Source organism: Ursus arctos, unplaced genomic scaffold (genome assembly GCF_023065955.2).
Source record: "Ursus arctos isolate Adak ecotype North America unplaced genomic scaffold, UrsArc2.0 scaffold_4, whole genome shotgun sequence".
NCBI classification, from domain to species: Eukaryota; Metazoa; Chordata; class Mammalia; order Carnivora; family Ursidae; genus Ursus; species Ursus arctos.
Window position 1 is genome coordinate 88,911,347 of NW_026623056.1, and position 19,309 is coordinate 88,930,655.

General features: G+C 43.1%; 1 long non-coding RNA gene across 2 annotated transcripts; it reads left to right on the forward strand.

Moving 5' to 3' along the window:
- Positions 1 to 24: 24 nt before the first annotated feature.
- On the forward strand, positions 25 to 18,295 carry LOC130542651 (uncharacterized). Of its 2 annotated transcripts, XR_008957351.1 has the most exons (3): positions 25 to 173; positions 1,333 to 1,450; positions 1,972 to 18,295. It is a non-coding gene; the product is annotated as an uncharacterized LOC130542651 (long non-coding RNA). The 2 variants fall into 2 exon arrangements; XR_008957350.1 differs by having other exon boundaries at positions 25 to 1,450.
- Positions 18,296 to 19,309: the final 1,014 nt, after the last annotated feature.

Below are 19,309 nucleotides of genomic sequence, written 5' to 3' on the forward strand. Positions count from 1 at the left end.
CCGCTCTCACCTCACGGTAGTTTGTTTGAAGCCGAGCCGCAAAGTGCGGTCTGCGCGCCGATTGGCGGAGTCCCGCCACGTGATAGCCGGGTGACCCCACCCACAACCTCCCTGGTTACCTGGGTACTCCTAACGCCCAGAGAGCCCCAGGGACCGAGTTCATCTCCTCTAGTGTGAGTTGGGATGGAACATTTATAGTTAGTCTAATAAACTGGGAAGGGAGAGACAATGGATTCAAATGCGAGCCAAGTTCTCCCTCCTCGGGCGGTAAGAAAGACTATCTATGGGCCCTCGGGAAGCAGGCCTTCGGGAAGCAGGTCTTATTGCGCAGGCGCCAGAGGGGAGGTCGTGGGAAGTAAAGCTAGCGCGCGGGCTCAGCGCCGGGTGCCGCTGCGCAGGCGCTGGTCTTTGCGACGTCTCTCGGCTCGCGGCTGTCCGGAGTCCGGGCTCCGCTGCTAGGTTGCTCTGGGTCGCTCTTTCTCTGTCGCATTCTTTAGATCGTCTGTTCCTTGAGAGGCCGGGGTACCCACCGTCCCCAAGACGTGTCCTCTCGCAGACGCCTGGGCCGGCCGATCTCTCCAGCGCTGAAGTGAAGCGGGAAGCAAGCACACCTGCTCCAGCCCGTTTTTGCTCCCCTAAGCACCTTTTTAAAGTGGAAAAAGAGCATCAGGCTTGGCGGGGGCTGGGGGTGGGCGGTGATCTGGGAAGCCCGGAACCAGATCGCGTATTATCCAGTTTCTTTAATAAAGAAGAAAATTACGTTTAAAAGGACAAATTGTGTGGGCTTACATTTTTAAATCAGAATTGTCAGCTGGGATTCTTGAAAAGAAGGAAACGTTGGAGTAATTTGCGTCCAAAAGATAGGAAACAGATCAGATGTCCCTCATTTGAGAGGCCCGGATAAACTATGGAACCGTCGCATCATGTAATAGCGAGCTGCAACAGAGAGAGATGAGGCAGCTGCTTACTGAGGAAGTCAATTTCAAAACTGCTAGTCAGGTGTTGCACCTCCTGACCTCAGTACCTAGCGTCTTCCCTTCTCAGTCATGGAAGCCTGAAGTCCAGAGTGGCTTATAAAAGCCCCTGCAATTTGGTCCAGTTCAATGATTTTCATCGCTGCGCCTTCTGTTTCACCTTCCCGTTCTCAGTCAGGCCAGGCACCGCCTGCTTCTCGGAGCCTTGGCACCTGCTGTTCCTGCTGCCTCAGACCAGTGTGGCTGTCTTCCTCATTAGGGTCTTTGCGCAAATATCACCCTCTCAGTAAGGCCTGACTTGACCTTTAAGTTTAAAATTGCAACTCCCCATCTCTGATCTCTGCCTTATTTTCTACAGGGTTCCTACTGAATATATAGCTATATTGAGTATGAAGTTATACATTCATCGTGCACCTCAGGAGGAATTTTCAAAGTGGTGCCAGTGGTTGCTTCTGTGGAAAACAACTGGGAGCCGGGTAAGATTAAAATTTACACTTTTCTCTTTATTTCCCCACTCCTATCTGCATTACAAAAAAAAAAAAAAAAGTGACTGAGTTTGTGGCACCTGCCCTGTCCCAGGCATTATGTTAGTCCCTGGGGTGGAGAGACAGCAGACAGCACATGTATGGCAAGGACTCTGGATGGTAGTTTAGCGGAGAGACAAGGCACCCACACTGTCCTAGCAAGGGAAAGGGGAAGCCACAAGCGGGGGGACAGCACAGACCAGGGCATGCAGAGGCACTAGAATGTGATAGTCCTCCAGGGCCTGCTAAATGACAGTGGTGGATCCATGGAGAATGGACAGTGACAATTAGAGAAAAGAGGCAAAATGAGAAAGGCAACCTGCAGAAGGCATTTGATGCCAGGCTAAGGGGTTTGGCCATTATCCAAGGAGACATTGCAAGGTCTTAAGAAGAGAATGACAGGCTGAGATCTGAACTTACCTTTTATTTATTTATTTGTTTATTTATTTTTAAAGATTTTATTTATTTGACAGAGAGAGACAGCCAGCGAGAGAAGGAACACAAAGGGGGAGTGGGAGAGGAAGAAGCAGGCTCCCAGCGGAGGAGCCTGATGTGGGGCTCTATCCCAGAACGCCGGGATCACACCCTGAGCCAAAGGCAGAAGCTTAACGACTGCGCCACCCAGGCGCCCCTGAACTTACCTTTTAAAAAATTTTCTCCCATGAGAATTTAAGATGCAGTAGCCCAGAGGTGACAAACCGGTGGCCTATGATGTTTGCTTTGGACCAGATTTTTTTTTTTAATTGGCCAACATAAGCATGTGGAATAACCGGAACTCAATAGGAAAGCCACTTGGCAGTATCTTTTAAAGGTAAGCAAGTACTCCATGACTCAGTAATTCACTCCTAGAAATACACCCAACAACATTGCTTTCATCTGTTCACTAGAAGGCATGAGTAGAATATTCATAGCTGACCTATTTTCACAGGCCCAACCAGCAGTAGCCTAAATGTCCATCAACAGCAGAGTAGAAGAGTGAGTGGAAGACTATCAGCCATGACAAAGAGCCATCTACACTTACAACAGTGCAGGTGCATCTCACAAACACAAAGGTGAAAGCAAGATGCCAAATCCAAAAGAATACATGGTGTGATTCCATTCATATAACATACAAAGGCAGGCAAACGAATCTAGTCCGTTAGAAGTCAGAATGTTAGTGCCTCTTTGGGGGCGGGGTGGGGAGCTATGACTGGATGAGAGAGACTTTAGGGGGCTGGTCATGTTCTGTTTCTTGGTCTGGATGTTGGTTGCCCTGTTGTGTTTGCTTTGTGAATATCTTCTTTAATCTTTTTGTTTTTCATATATTTTTATTGTCCATTACAAGGTCTTCTTTTATTTTTATTTATTTATTTATTTATTTATTTATATATGTATTAAGACTTTACTTATTTATTTGGGGAAGAGAGTGAGTGGGAGGGAGAGGGAGAGAGAATCTGAAGCAGACTCTGCCCTGAGCTTAGAGCCCACTCAGGGCTTGACCCTATGACATGAGCCAAGACTGAGAGTTGTACGCTTAACCGATTGAGCCACCCAGGTGCCCTGTCACTTTGTGAATATTAATTGAGCTGTGCACTTAGGTATACATTTCTGGATATATATATCAGCAATGAAGTTTTCAAGTTTTGTTGGTTTTTTTTAGTAACATGTCAAAATCAGATGATTTCACGTACAGATTCAGCTCTTCGACTTCTCCCGGCCTCCTTTGTGTGTGCATTCCAAGGGCTTCACTTGACCTTGTAACTTGTAAAAAGGCACTCTATCCAGTTTGCTAGGGTCCCGGTCCCGCCAGTTTTTCTCACCTGTATTTTCTGCCTAGCCTCTGAAGACATTTCGGTTTGTGATGCCTGTGTATAAACATGGGTAATTATAGACACCACTTTTTATATTTCTGTTTATTTTTGGAAGAAATATTTATGTGGTTCAAAATTCTAAGGGTACAAATCTATTTCCAGAGAAGTCTCTGTTCCACGTCTGTGCTCCTATATATTAGTTCTCCCATGGAGAAAATAATGCTGCTCTTTGTGTACCCTTCCAGAAATATTTTGTGCGAATACAAGCAAGTGAATCTGTGCTTTCTGTCCCCCTTGTTTTCCCCTCTGTTTGGCACCTTGCATTTTTCCCTTCATGGAGTCTGTTTCCTATTAGCACTTACCAGAGTCCTTCTTTTACTGCTGAATTGTATTCCACTGTATAGATGTACCAAACATTTTTACACCAATTCTCTATTGATTTGACTTTCAAATAGTGTCCAGTCTTTTGTTCCTTCAAAGGATGCTGCAACATATAACCATGAACATCGATGTGCTTTTCCTATAAAACCGGAGAGCTGGCCCACTTGTTGCTAAAACTAAACACGTACCCAACCCACGCACTACAACTAGGCAGCCCTTGGTCAAAAGTCAGACTCCGTGCTGGATGATCCAGACTGTCGGATAACCGCACGGAAACAACATTTTAAAAATTCCTCAAGAACCCTCAGGATCTTTGTATCCATTCGCACAAGTGTCCTCACCACCACTGCACCCTGCACTCCACATGCCCGCTTTGGAAAATCGTGCTCTGATACAGCCTGGTTGATGGTACGGGGTGACTGAGGTTGTCTAGAGAGGAGAATCCCGAGCCTAATCTAAGGCAGAACTGCTGGCGATAGGCAGGGTTCCGAGGGAAACTGAGAGAGTGAAATCAATAATAGTGAGCAGTTTGCCTCCCCTGTGTCAGGTGTCCTAGGTGCTGAGGATGTAGCTGTGAACACAGGAGTCAAGCCACCTGTCCTCGTGGGACTGTCATTCTAGTGGGAGTACAATAAAGACGTGAACAAGATACTTTCACATAGCAATGGTGCCTTGAAGGAAGGAAAAGTGTCACAATATGCAGCATGCTGGAGGTGTGCCGAATGGGGCTGCTGTCGATGAGGGAGTCGGAGAGGGCCTCTGAGGGGAGAAGTGAAGGGTCAGGTGTCCTGGGCCTTTGGTTGCTCTGCAGGAATAGGCTTCAGGACAGAGGAAACAGCTAGTACAAAGGTCCTGAGGTAGGGTCAGTCTTGGCGTGTTCGAAGAAGAGAAATGTGCGTAGAGAAGCAGACGGGCGAGGATGTGTGAGGCAGTGAGGAAGCAATGAAGGGCTGCAGTGGGAACTGATGTCACTGGTCTGGACTCCCAAGTGGAGGTGAGGTCAGCTTGAGAGGTTAACACATGAAGTCAGTTGTTGCCAGAAGACATCTGACCAGAAGAGACCTTGTAAAGCAGTCTAGCCAAGGAACGTTGGCTTCGGGGAAGGAGGTCTGTGGAAGGAGGGATTTGGGATATCTTTTGGTGGTGGGGGCGGGGGACTGACAAGACTCTTCAGGGGACTGGGGCCAGGGAGAGGAGAGAGACTTTTGGCTATGAGCAGTAGAAACCCAATTAGCATAAGCGTAAGGAAATGGATTATCTCCCATGGCCGAATGTTCTGGACTGGAAGATTCAGCAGCTTAATGTGTTGTCACGGTCTAGGTTCTTTTCTCTCTTCTGTTGTGCCTCTTTCTGACTTAGCTTCATCCTCAGTTGGAAGTGGAATCCCACACATCACATCCAGATTTATAACAGCCAGAGAAAGAATGTCTCTTTTCCCAGAAGCCCTCTCTCGATTGCCTTTACTTCTTGCCCAGAATTGGGTCACATGCAAGGGGAACAGGACACCCTTAGATCAAATCAAACCCACCCCTGGAGTTGGAGGTAGGGCCAGGAATGGAGGGAATGGATACCTGAGCAAAATAAGGTCTCTGTTAGGAAGGATAAGGAGGGCAATGGGCTGAGACTCGTGTGTCCACTAGGCTGTGTGGATGGGGAGCAATTCACCCAGCGAGGGATGAAAGAAGAGGTGTGCAGGACCGTGGAGAGGTCACATGGAGATTGTAAAGTGCCCCCTACCTTGACAATGTACGATGTCACCGATTGTCCTGATGGAGCAGTTTCAGTGAGTGGTAGGACAGAAACCAGATTCAAGTTAGAAAGGGGAGGGGACAAGAGGAACTGAGAATGTATTCCAGCCCCCACTGTGCTGTGCTGCGCCACACTTCTGGAGAGAAGCCCAGTCTCTGGGCCAGTGTGTCTGGGGAGCAAAGACAGAAGATAAACTGTGGTAGGTGTGAGACGAGCCTGTGAGCAAGAGCGGGTATGAGGGAGATGATGTCGGAACACCGAGTGCCTACTGGTCACTGCGCTGTTGGGTATCCCAGCTGTTGTGGGAGAGTGAGATGCAAGGGGAGCAGAGGAGAGCAAAACTACAGGGCCCCATGCAGAGCTTTTGACGACCACTATGCTGAATGAGTTGGCCAGAAACGCCAGAATGCAGCCCTAAGATGACCAATAGTGGTAGGAGTCACCATGCATTGTATGTTTCTAGCCTGGTTGCAAACTTTATGGCTTCATGACTATATAAATAATTATTATTAGCTAGGATAATTGGAATTACTGTTATTATGAGCTTCCTGTTCAACAGTCCATAGTCCTGATTACTATTTTAGGAAAAACACTAAGCCAGCTACAAATTGGTCATGTTATTCTTTTCTGCTCGCAGGTGAATCTTGCCTTTCCAAACATGGAAAGGAAGCTTCTTAGCCTGTGCCGGCTGCTGTAGCAAAATACCATAGACTGTGGGCGGCTTATAAACAACAGACGTTTATTTCTTGCAGTTCTGGAGGCTGGGAAGTCCAAGGTCAAGGCTCTGGTAGTTGCGATGTTTGGTGAGAACCTGTTTCCTGGTTCATAGATGGCTGTGTTCTCGCCGTGTCCTCAACTCGGGAGAAAGGGGAAAGCAGCTCTCTGGGGTCTCTTTATAAGGACGCTGATCCCATTCACAAGGGCTCCACCCCCATGATCTAGTCACCTCCCAAAGCCCCCCACCCCCCAGATACCATCCCAATGGGGATTAGGTTTCAACATTTGAATTTTGGGAGCACACTTTCATCTCAGGAACACTCCCTGCATCTCTTCCAGATCACTCAGCTTCTGTGGTTTCCAGAGAGAATCACCCCGTCAAATGGGCAGCCACTTCATACTATTTGAGACTTGAGCAGAAATATTCTACTCCATTGTGAAGGGGCACTTGTTATCCCTGACTCTGGAGATCGCATGAAGGAGTTCAAGGTTCCCCTGGCTTCTGTGAACTCTGAAGGCAGAGGCAGTGGTAAAAATGTGTTCAGCTGACATGGTTTGAGGGATGCCCCATTCGTAACCTACAGGAGGACACGGTTTCCTTTGGTTAGACATTGCCCCACATCTGTGGTTTGGAGTGTTGGCCAGAATAACAACTAAAAGCCAAAAAAAAAAAAGTTCTCTTAATGCTACTTTTACATTATTCAGATACATTTGACTCTGGAGCAACATGGGTTTGAACTACAGGGGTCCACCTATATGCAGATTTTTTTCGATACACACACTAGAGTACTGTAAACGTATTTTCTCTTCCGTACGATTTTTTAAATTTTCTTTTCTCTAGCTTGATTATAAGAGTACAGTATATAATACGTATAACGTACAAAATTTGTGTTAATTGGCTGTTAATGTGACTGGTAAGGCTTCTGAAACAATAGGCTATTAGTTGTTAAGTTTTTGGGGAGTCAAAAGTTATGGATGGATTTTCAACTGCATGGGAGTTAGCTCCCCTAACCCCTGTGTTGTTCAAGGGTCTTTTGAAATAAATGTGTTTTTCTGAGTCCTTTCTCAGAAGCATTATAACTGATGAAGACTTCACTTTGATGTAATTTGCATTAAGGAAAAAACAGGAGAGGGAAGCTAATGTGACATTTCATTATAGTCAAATAATCTAAAGTGTTAAACCCATCTGAATGTCTTCTCATTTTCCTTTCCATTCAGAGAAGCCAGATACAGCATTATTAGCAAAAATAAATGAGCCTGACTCTTGACTTCATTTTTAATTTTTCACATTTCTATAAATTTGAAATTATTTTAAAATAAAAAAATTTTGAAAGCTAATGAAAGATTTATGTAGAGATACATTTCTTCTGGACATATTCCAGAGCCTGGGAAAATTTGAGAAGTAAATGAAATAAATTGCACTAATGCTAATAGTATTTTAAACTACTCAATTTTGCATGTTCGGAAGGGCATAGCCTAACAGAGACTTAAAAACATTTAAAAGGTTATTTGTTTCTACCAGTATTTTTCTTAAATTGAAGTAAAATTCATATAACATGCAACTATGTTTTTAAAGGTTTTGTTTATTTATTTGAGAGAGAGAACAAGAGTGAAAGAGCACAAGCAGGGGGAGGGGCAGAGAGAAGCAGACTCCTGCTGAGCAGGGAGCCTGATGCAGAACTTGATCCCAGGACCCTAGGATCATGACTTGAGCCAAAGGCAGACGCTTCACTGACTGAGCCACCCAGGTGCCCCGGCAACTAACTATTTTTAAGTGTACAATCCAGTGGCATTAGTACATTTACAATGTTGTTCAATCACTAAGTGTACTACTTTTAAAGATAATTTAACATTTACATTTAAAATTTTTATGTAAGTGTTTTTTAACAAGTTAGGAAACACAGCAAATTAGCTCAGATTACAAGCTGTTACATTTTTCTGTCTGATTATCTCCTAGCACACGTGTACGTATGCTTCTGTGTGCTCACACTCGAGACTGCTTAAATATTCAGCTACACTGAAATGTAGTTTTCCAGGAGATCCTGATACTTCATTCCTCATTAGCTGTCTTGGATCCTAAAGCAGGCTGCCAACAGACAGGACACATGCAAGTCTCTGACAGCTAATGAGCACCATGAGGCCATGAAATTTGTGCATTTGAGGTCACTGCCTGTGCTTGGTTTGTGCCAGTCACCGAAACAAACACTGCAGATTTTACTTAATCCACCTGAGCGCTGATGTACCTCTAGTTCTTAATGGAAAAAAATGTCAGTCTGCTCTGTGATTCAACCCTGTATGTGACCACTAGCACCACCACCACCATCACCACCACCACCACCATCACAACCACTATCATCATCATCTTCATCATCATCATCGTCACCACCATCACCCCTACCATCATCACAACCACTATCATCATCATCTTCATCACCATCATCACCATCATCACCACCACCACCACCATCATCATCATCACCACCACCACCATCACCACCACCATCATCACAACCACTATCATCATCATCATCACCACCACCACCACCATCATCACCACCATCACCACCACCATCATCATCATCATCTTCATCACCACCACCACCATCATCATCATTGTCATCATCATTTAGTAAAACCAAGTGGGCAAAGCTGGGAATAGGTATGTTCAGTTTCCACTAAATTGTGACTTCTCTGTATCCTTTCTGTTCTCACTGTGTTGGAAAGAGTCGAGGCAGTCTTTCTTTCACCTTGCATTTCAGTGCTGCCTTCTGGTTGTGCCTGTCGCAAGAGGAATCACCTTGCATTGGCCCCTCTGAATAACTGACCCCAAGTCACTCAAGTTCTGGACACATTTCTAGTCACTGCTGACATTCCTTTGAGTCTCTGACCAAGATTTGGTTTCCATTAGAGAACTCTTTTCTCCAATCCCAGTCACGATGAGCTGAAAATTGACATAAAAGCCATGGATATAGTTCTTGCTAAACCCATTCTCTGAAGCCCTATGAGGTGGAATTGTCAGAGGCTCTAGGACCTGTCAGTTCTGAGCAAACAATGATTTGATGAAAGCCCCCGCTGCTGCTCTCAATGGTGTTTGTATTTTCTGTGCACCTTGCTCTGGATGGAGACCCATTTGTAATGCTATTCCAGTCTTTATTTTCTACAGGCTGAATGCCTTTTTTTTTTTTTTTAACTTGACCGTCTAGTGCGATATTTGGATGGAGTTGGTAGCAGCTGTGACTCACTGGATTCTTCTTTTTCCATTGCTGTACTTGACTCAAGTTTTGAATTAAGGAATGGGGTACTTCTGTGTTCTATATCTGTCTCATTATAGACCTGCAAGACCTAATGTTGTGTAAAGATTTAGTTCCCCTAGGTGAATTATGTTCCTCAGAATGAACAGTGTCACTCTGTTTCTGAGTTTGTGAACAGCTTTGACTATTTAATGTTATTGGCTCTAGTCTTTGGATTGTATTTCTCACTGTAATATTAATTCTAGCACTATTTTTTCCAAACATGTACTTCTCTAAATGGTTTTCCTCCTTTTGCCCAAATTCACCACTACCTGATTGGTTTGCCCCACCACTCAACTTAGCATGTAGAGTAGCAGGTCTAGGACTCGTTCATTGATCCACCCTCAATTCCATTTCTTTTTTTTTTTTTTTAAAGATTTTATTTATTCATTTGACAGAGAGAGAGACAGCCAGTGAGAGAGGGAACACAAGCAGGGGGAGTGGGAGAGGAAGAAGCAGGCTCCCAGCGGAGGAGCCTGATGCGGTGCTCGATCCCAGAATGGCGGGATCACGCACTGGGCCGAAGGCAGATGCTTAACGACTGAGCCACCCAGGCACCCCCTGAATTCCATTTCTAATCTTCCTAAGGTTGGGAAGGATTCTTCTGCTGAATTTTGCTGTTTTGAACCATCTTTAAATCTAGCTCTTAGAATGTTGTAAATATTGCCATTGAAATTTGCCAAGGTTTGGCGTCTTGTTTGCCTACCCACAGGGCTCTTTGATCTTTGATGCTTATCTTTGGTACCATCATCTCTGTTGGTATTTGACCATTGAAAGTCCATTTCTTGACCAGGATTTCAAATCCAGTTATTTTCATGATGTATACCGATACCTAGGAGAAACCAACATTCTTCATTGGATTTGTTCTACTCAGAGATCTCCAAGTTTTTAACAACAGAATTGCCAACTGAACTTTCTTTGGGGATTCCTCAGTCTCTGGTGCATGCCCCACTTTTCGTATTTCTCCAGTCAGGTGTGTCTCTTGACTCATCTAATAGCTATTGTAGTGCTTCTGATTATTTCTCCAATGGCACTTGGAACCTTGTGGCCTCCCTCTGACATTTCAACACCAAGTTCATGAATAAGCTGATAAGAGGCTGCTTCTCTGTGGAGTTGTTCTTGCTGTCATCTTGGTTCGTTTTCACAATGATATGGTCTTTATAGTAGGCAGAATAATGCCCTGCTCCCCCAGATGTCCACTGTTTGATGGCCAGGACCTGTGACTATGTTACCTTTTGTAGCCCAAAGGACTTTACAGATGTAATGAAGTTAAAGGTTTTTAAATGGGGAGGAAGATTATCCTGTCTTATCCATCTGGATCCACTTCACTCAATAAGGAGGAACATAGGAGGGTCAGAGAAGATGTGACAATGGAAGCAGAGGTAGGAGGGGCGTGATTGCTGGCTTAACCTGAACTAGGTATAGACTGATTGATACAGAGATGTTCTGGCTTTCATACTTTCTTTCCACATGTTAGTAGAATAATTCAGCCTTTAATTGTTAGTGCTCTTTTCGAGAGCTATCCAAATGAAGCAGTAGGAGAGATCTGAGTTGTTCAAATTGGGTTGTCTTCGAAGGCCGGGTACTGCTGGTTCTCTCCCTCCTCTGCTGCACAGTCAGGGACATTCTTCAGGGTTTTTGTTTGTTTGTTTGCTTGTTTGTTTTTTGTCAAATTCTTGCCTTGCCAGGAATTGGAGATCCTCTTACTTGAGGGATGTGCTGGTGTTGTAGTGTGGTCTGGTAGGGGGTGGAGAACAGGGATGCCCTCTTCCTCTGCCTGAGAGGCAGACGCTGGGGAGGGAGACAGGAAGGCAGGAGGAAATGCTATCACTTCATGAGTTGTTTGTCCTTCCTAATTCACCGAACTAAGTCTCTAGTGAGTAGAGGAGCCAGTAGTCTGACTATAGCTGCGGATGGTCCAGCAGCAGGGACAGGGGGAGGGACAAGCTCCAAGCCTGTCTTTCAGTTTGGTGAGTTCAGCCTCACCTACCGGCCAAGACGCCATTCCACAGAAAGAATTCATTCTACCACTGTTGAACACTTGACGTTTTCTTGAAGCAGAAATTTGCAGTGATGAGAGAAAAACTCTCTAAGGGCCTGATATACAAGGGGTGTCAGTTTAGATTTCTTTCTAAGTCAGCATGACTGTACAGAAACTTTGCTTAAACCAAAAGCCTGATTAATGGCCCAACCATCCATGCATTCTACACCTGCTTTGTGAATAAGTAGCCTAAAGGGAAACCGAGTTGTCCCGAGATATCGATCAATACTTCTACTCCCTGCATTCCTTTGTGGTAAGACTTGTGATTCCTGCCTATATGCTAATCTATAATCTTTTGAGCTTTTACAGGATATAAAAATATATAACCCTGTAAAAACTATTCATTCTCCAGAGCACTTCCGTCCCTGTGAAGAGCGTGTTTTCCTAGCAGCTGCCCTAACTTGGGCTCGAATGAAACATTTCTTTTCTCTTTAAAATTTAAGTTTTGTTCATTTTGCATCGGCATCTCTTGGTGCAGTGGGCAGGATATCAGAGCAGCTAGCCTGAGAAACACCTGGGGGTCCTCCAGGCCTGCTGCTTGGTATCAGCAGGGCCCCTTTGTGCCCCTCTAGCTTCTTAGCACCTCACAGGTTTATCTGGTGAGTTCTGCTGATATCCAGACATCCTCAGCTTAACAGTCCTGACTTTTATTCAAGCTGTTAAGGCTCACTGGTAATGTTCTCTAGGTGGGAATAATCTAGAGAAGTTGGCATTATGGGTAGCTTGTTTTAATTTGACATTATACTAATTGATGTTATTAATATAAGGCTTGAGTAAATTTTCTGGCTAGAAATATGAGAGACTGAATCACTCAGCTCCGAAGAAAAGGGACACTTGCTCTTTCTGGCCTGCAGGCACTTTCAAGCGACTGAAAGCCGAGCGGAAGGGCCTGAGGGTATTCCTTGAGTGTAGGGTCCCATAGGGATTTCCCATCTCCTAAGATAATTAGCGATTGGCTCGTCCAGGGACACATACCTAAGAATTGATCACCCAGTGCTTCGAGCCGTACCCAGTGGTCTTTTTTTTCTTTTTTCTTTTTTTTTAAGTAGGCTCCATACCTAGTGTGGACCCCAGCACAGGGCTTGAACTCACAACCCTGCGATCAAGACCTGAGCTGAGATCAACAGTCAGACACTTAACTGACTGAGCCGCCCAGGTGCCCCAGCCCCCTCAATGGTCTTAGAGCCCACTGGGGAAACTGAGACGCATAAGAGTGTAGTATGGCTATTTGGAAGTGACACTCGCAAGCACTACCCTCTTGATCCATCACACTCAACATCCTTAGATTTTGCCCAAGCCTTATTCCAAAATGGAAACCAAAATGAGTAGGGAATTGTGCTTGAAAAGCCAAACAGCTCCCAGAAAACCAACAACCACCCACAGGAACTCCAGTAAGCTGTATGTACGACACATAGGGAGCCTCTACTTGCAAGTGCTTACTCAAGCAGGGAACTTTTTTTTTTTTTTAAACAACATGGGGCTGACCTCATGACCCTGAGATCAAGACCCCGAGACCAAGACCTGAGCTAACACCAAGAGTTGAACACCCGGCTGACTGAGTCATCCAGGCACCCCAGTGGAAAAATTTAAGGATAACCTGTCTTGGATGGCCCAGACAGGGTCCTTTTGACATGTCTAAATCAGTTCTTGTTTGTTTGTTTGTTTTTTAAGATTTTATTTTGAGTAATCTCCAGTGTGGGCCTTGAACTTACAACCCCTAGATCAAGAGTTGCATCCTCTACCAACTGAGCCAGCCAGGCGACCCCCAAATTATTTTTCTTGTGCACACAATTAAAGAAAGCAGGCTGTAAGATTAAGTAACCAGAAAGTAGGAAGCTGTTGGGTTGAGTCAGTGAAGCACTTGGCTTCTGAGAGGAACCAACACTCACAGAGGTATTCTGGGCCTCGTTTGGTTTATTTGTTGCTGTAGCTTTTGCCATCTTTGGACAAAACCAGCCATGTTATATTCAAAATGGGAAATGACTAATTCATGGATCCATAATTATAATGCTACCTTGCAATTTAATTTGTTTTAATAAAAGGGAGCTATTTGAAAATTGGGTCTTTAATGTCCTCTCCACAAATATTAATGAAACAAAGGCTAGATTTTGTTTGCATCTTGTTTGTGTATATGTGTCCACGTGTGTTATAAATGTGAGGTTTTTTCACTGTCTCTGGATGGTATTGTTAAAATTAATTTGTAAAAGAGCTCTATTTAATTGGCTTAAAGGCAAGTGTTTATAAGAATTGGACATTCTGAGTAGGGAAGAGTCCAAGATGGTGGAGGAGTAGGAGACCTTAGTTTCATCAGGCCCCAGGAATTCAGCTAGAATAGCCATCAAATTCTTCTGAACACCTGCACACTCAACTGGAGATTGAAGAAAAGAATAGCTGCAACTCTCCAAATGGAAAAGTGACCACTTTCTGTGAGGTAGGAGGTGTGGAGAAGTGAATCCGAGGTGATACATGGGAAGATAAATGGCGGGGTGGGGAGCCTCTGAAAGCTGGCATCCGGAAAGTGATATAGCCCCGGAGGGCAAATCAGAACTTTTAGAAGTCTGTTCTAGTGAGGGCCGTCTCTGCCTGAAAGGCGCTCAGGTGGTGAACGGGGGAGGGATGCTATGTGGGACAGTGTGGTCTCAGGATCCCCAGGGTCACAGGAAGACTGGGGGTGTCTGAGGGTGGCAGATTTCCCAGGTATTGGAGCGGGGAAGCCAGCTGCAATCAGCGAGCCCAGGAGTGAGCTCTCAGCTCGGGGTTGCCATAAACCCCAAACCACCACTCAGTTGGGCAACTGGTCTCCGAGCAGGGGCCCAAAAAAATGGCAGAATGAGCGAGCACCCCCTTCCTCCCCAGGAAGGAGAAGCACAGGAGTGCGCTGCTGCAGTCTGCAGGGTTTGGAGACTTGAAATGGGGTCGCCTGCCTGAGACAGAAGTGCTCAGTCACAGTCCAGGTGAGCACAGAGTGCCGACAGAGACCAGGGAGACAGGAGTGATTGACTGCTTTTCCCTGAGGGCGCATTGAGGAGTGGGGCCCCAAGCTCTCGGCTCCGGGCTGGAGATTGGGAGGCCATCGTTTTCATTCTCATCCTCTAAAGCAGCACGGTAAGCCTTCAGGGAACAAAAGCCACAAAGAGCAATCCGGGGCAGACTGCTTAGCCTGACCCCCTGGCAAGGGGGTTGCAACTCCATCTGGAGCAAAGACACTTGAGACTCAGTGCAACAGGCCCCTCCCGCAAAGGTTCAGCAAGAACATCCGGCTGAGACCAAGGTTACCGATCATAGAGAACTGCCATATTTCAGCCTAGGGGAAAACAGTATATAGAATTCATGGGTTTTTGCCCACGATTCTTTAGTCTTTCATTTTATTTTTTTCTCCTCATTCCTTTTTCAATGAATTTCTTATTTTATCAACTCCTTTTAAAAATATTTTTAATTTTTATTTTTACAGTTACATTCTATCCTTTCATTGTATTTAATTTTATTTTTGTATATATATAAGCTTTTCTTTTTTACACTTTTGGGATGCAGTTTCTTCTAACAAAAAGACCAAAATACACCCAGAATCTAGTGTATGGCTCTGTTCTCTTCACCTGTGTGATCATATTCTCTTGTGTTTTTTTTTCTTTCCTCTTCTTTTTTTCTTTTTGTATTTTTGTTTGTTTTGTTAAAGTCTTTTTAAATTTTCATCTTTACAGTTACATTCTATCCATTCAATGTATTTAATTTTATTTTTGTATATATATACGTTTTTCTTAAAATTTTGAGATATAGAGTCTTCTAACAAACTGATGACAGTACATTCAGGATATAGTGTATTGCTCTGTTCTGTTCACCTGTCTGTTTATATTCCTTATTTTTCCCCCTTTTTGGGTCTTTTTTAATTTTTACAGTTATATTCTAGCCTTTCATTGTATTTAATTTTCTTTTTGTACATACATAATTTTTTCTTTCTTTAAATTTTGGGATCTAGTTTTCTAACAAACAGACCAAAATACAGACAGGATCTAGTGTATTGCTCTATTCGGTTCACCTGTCTGATTATATTCTTAAAAAAAAATTTTTTTTTCATGAAACAAGACAAAACCACAGAGAGAAAGCCATAAGACACTCTTAATCTTAGGAAATAAATTGAAGGTTGCTGGAGGGGAGGGGGGATGGGCTGGGGTAACTGGGTGATGGACATTGGGGAGGGTATGTGTTGTGATGAGCACTGGGTATTATATAAGACTGATGAATCACAGACCTGTACACCTGAAACAAATAATACATTATATGTTAATTAGAAAACTTTTTTTTTTTTTTGGTTTTGGGTCTCTTCTGATTTGTTTAGTATATATTTCTCTGGGGTTGTTGTTGCTATTTTAGTATTTTGTTCTCTTGCTCATCTATACTTCTCTGGACAGAATGACAAAACAGAAAAACTCACCTCAAAAAAGAGAATAAAAGGCAGTACTGACTGCCAGGGACATAATCAGTATGGACATAAGTAAGATGTCAGAACTAGAGTTCAGAATAACGATTATAAAGTTACTAGCTGGGCTTGAAAAAAGCATACAAGATACTAGAGAATCCCTTTCTGGAGAAATAACAGAACTAAGATCTAATCAAGTCGAAACAAAAAAGGCTATTAATGAGATGCAATAAAAAATGGAGGCTCTAACTGCTAGGATAAATGAGGCAGAAGAGAGAATTAGTGATATAGAAGATGAAATGATGGAGAATAAAGAAGCTGAGAAAAAGAGAGAGAACTACTGGATCACGAGGGGAGAATTCCAGAGATAAGTGATACCATAAAGCAAAACAATATTAGAATAATTAGGATCCCAGAAGAAGAGAAAAGAGAGAGGGGGAGATGCCAGAAGGTATGTTGAAACAAATTATAGTGGAGAACTTCCCTAATCTGGGGAAGGAAACAGGCATCCAAGTCCAAGAGGCACAGAGGAACCCCCTCAAAATCAATAAAAATAAGTCAACACCCCGACATACAGTAGTGAAACTTGCGGATCTTAGAGGCAAAGAGAAAATCCTGAAAGCAACTCAGAACAAGAGGCCCATAACCTACAAGGGTAGAAACATTAGATTGGTAGCAGTCCTATGCAGAGTCCTGGTAGACCAGAAAAGACTGGCATGATATATTCAGGGTGCTAAGTAAGAAAAATATGCAGCCAAGAATACTTTATCCAGCTAGAATGTCATTCAAAATAGAAGGAGAGATAAAAAGCTTCCAGGACAAACAGACACTTAGGCTGTCATTCAAAATAGAAGGAGAGATAAAAAGCTTCCAGGACAAAGAGAAACTAAAAGAATTTGTGATGAACAAACCAGCCCTACGAGAAATATTAAAAGGGATCCTTCAAGCAAAGAGAGAGCCTAAAAGTAACATACACCAGAAAGGAACAGAATCAATATACAGAAACAGTGACTTTATAGGTAATACAATGGCACTAAATTCATCTGTCAATAGTTACTCTGAATGTAAATGTGCTAAATGCCCCAATCAAAAGACACAGGGTATCAGATTGGATAAAAAAGCAAGACCCATTGATATGCTGTCTCCAAGAGACTCATTTTATTTTTATTTATTTTTTAAAAGATTTTATTTATTCATTTGAGAGAGAGTGGGAGAGAGCACACAAGCAGGGGGCGGGGAGAGGGAGAGGGAGAAGCAGACTCCCTGCTGAGCAGGAGCCTGATGTGGAGCTCAATACCAGGACCCGGAGATCATGACCTGAACCAAACGCAGATGCTCAACGATCTGAGCCACACAGGCTTTCCTGCAAGAGATTCATTTTAGACCCAAAGACACCTCCGGATTGAAAGTGAGGGTTTGGAAACCATTTATCATGTTGATGGACATCAAAAGAAAGCTGGGGAGGCAATCCTTATATTAGACAAATTAGATTTTAAACCAAAGACTGTAATAAAAGAAGGACACTATATCATAATTAAAGGGTCTATCCAACAAGAAGATCTAACAATTGTAAATATTTATACCCCTAACACGGGAGCAGCCAATTATGTAAGATAATTAATAACAAATCAAAGAAACACATTGACAATAATACAGTAATAGGGGACTTTAATATTCCACTCACTGCAATGGACAGATATCTAAGCAGTTCAACAAGGAAATAAGGGGTTTGAATGACACACTGGACCATATGGACCTCACAGATACAATCAGAACATTCCTTCCTAAAGCAACAGAATACACATTCTTCTCTAGTGCACAGAATAGATCGCATCCAGGGTCACAAATCAGGTGTCAACCCGTACCAAAAGATTGGGATCATTCCCTGCCTATTTTTGGACCACAATGTTTTGAAACTTGAACTCAATCACAAGAAGAAAGTTGGAAAGCACTCAAATACGTGCAGGCTAAAGAGCATTGTATTAAAGAATGAATGGATCAACCAGGAAATTAAAGAAGAATTTAACAAATTTATGGAAACAAAATGAAAACAACTGTTCAAAACCTTTGGGATGCAGCAAAGGCGCTCCTAAGAGGGAAGTATATAGCAACACGAGCCTTTCTCAAGAAATAAAAAAGGTCTCAAATTCAAAACCTAGCCTTACACCTAAAGGAGCTGAAGAAAGAACAGCAAATAAAGCCTAAACCCAGGAAGAGAAGAGAAAAAAGATTAGAGCAGAACTCAATGAAACAGAAACCGAAAGAACAGTAGAACAGATCAATGAAACTAGGAGCTAATTCTTTGAAAGAATTAATAAGATTGATAAACCCCTGGCCAGACTTATCAAAAAGAAAAGAGAAAGGACCCAATAAATAAAACAAAATCATGAATGAAAGAGGAGAGATCACAACCAACATTGAAGAAATACAAAGGATTTTAAGAACACATTATGAGCAACTATATGCCAACAAATTAGACAATCTGGAAGAAATGGATGCATTCCTAGGGACGTATAAACTACCAAAACTGAACCAGGAAGAAATAGAAAACTTGAACAGACCCATAACCAGCAAGGAAATTGAAGCAGTAATCAAAAATCTCCCAACAAACAAGAGCTCAGGGCCAGATGGCTTCCCAGAGGAATTCTACCAAACATTTAAAGAAGAAATAATACCTATTCTACTGAAGCTGTTTCAAAAAACAGAAATGTAAGGAAAACTTCCAAACTCTTTCTTTGAGGCCAGCGTTATTGATCCCCAAACCCGAGAAAGACCCCATCAAAAAGGAAAATTACAGACCAATATCCCTGATGAACAGGGATGCAAACATTCTTACCAAAATACTAGTCAATATGTTCTAACAGTATGTTAAAAGGATTATTCACCATGACCAAGTGGGATTTACTCCTGGGTTGCAAGAGTGGTTCAATATCCTCAAATCGATCAGTGTGATACACTACATAAATAAAAGAAAGGACAAGAACCATATGATCCTCTCAATAGATGCAGAAAAAGCATTTGACAAAGTACAGCATCCTTTCTTGATTAACACTCTCCACAATATAGGGATAGAGGGAACATACCCGAATATCATAAAAACCATATAGGAAAAGCCCACAGCAAATATCATTCTCAATGGGGAAAAACAGAGCTTTTCCCCTAAGGTGAGGAACATGGTAGGAATGTCCACTCTCACCACTGCTGTTCTAGTACCACTTAGTACTAGAAGTCCTAGCCTCAGCAGTCAAGAAAATAAATAAAAGGCAACTGAATTGGCAAAGAAGAAGTCAAACTCTCACTCTTTGCAGATGACATAATACTTTATATGGAAAATCCAAAAGACTCCACCCCCAAATTGTTAGAACTCCTACAGGAATTTAGCAAAGTGGCAGGATAGAAAATCAATGCACAGAAATCAGGTGCATTTCT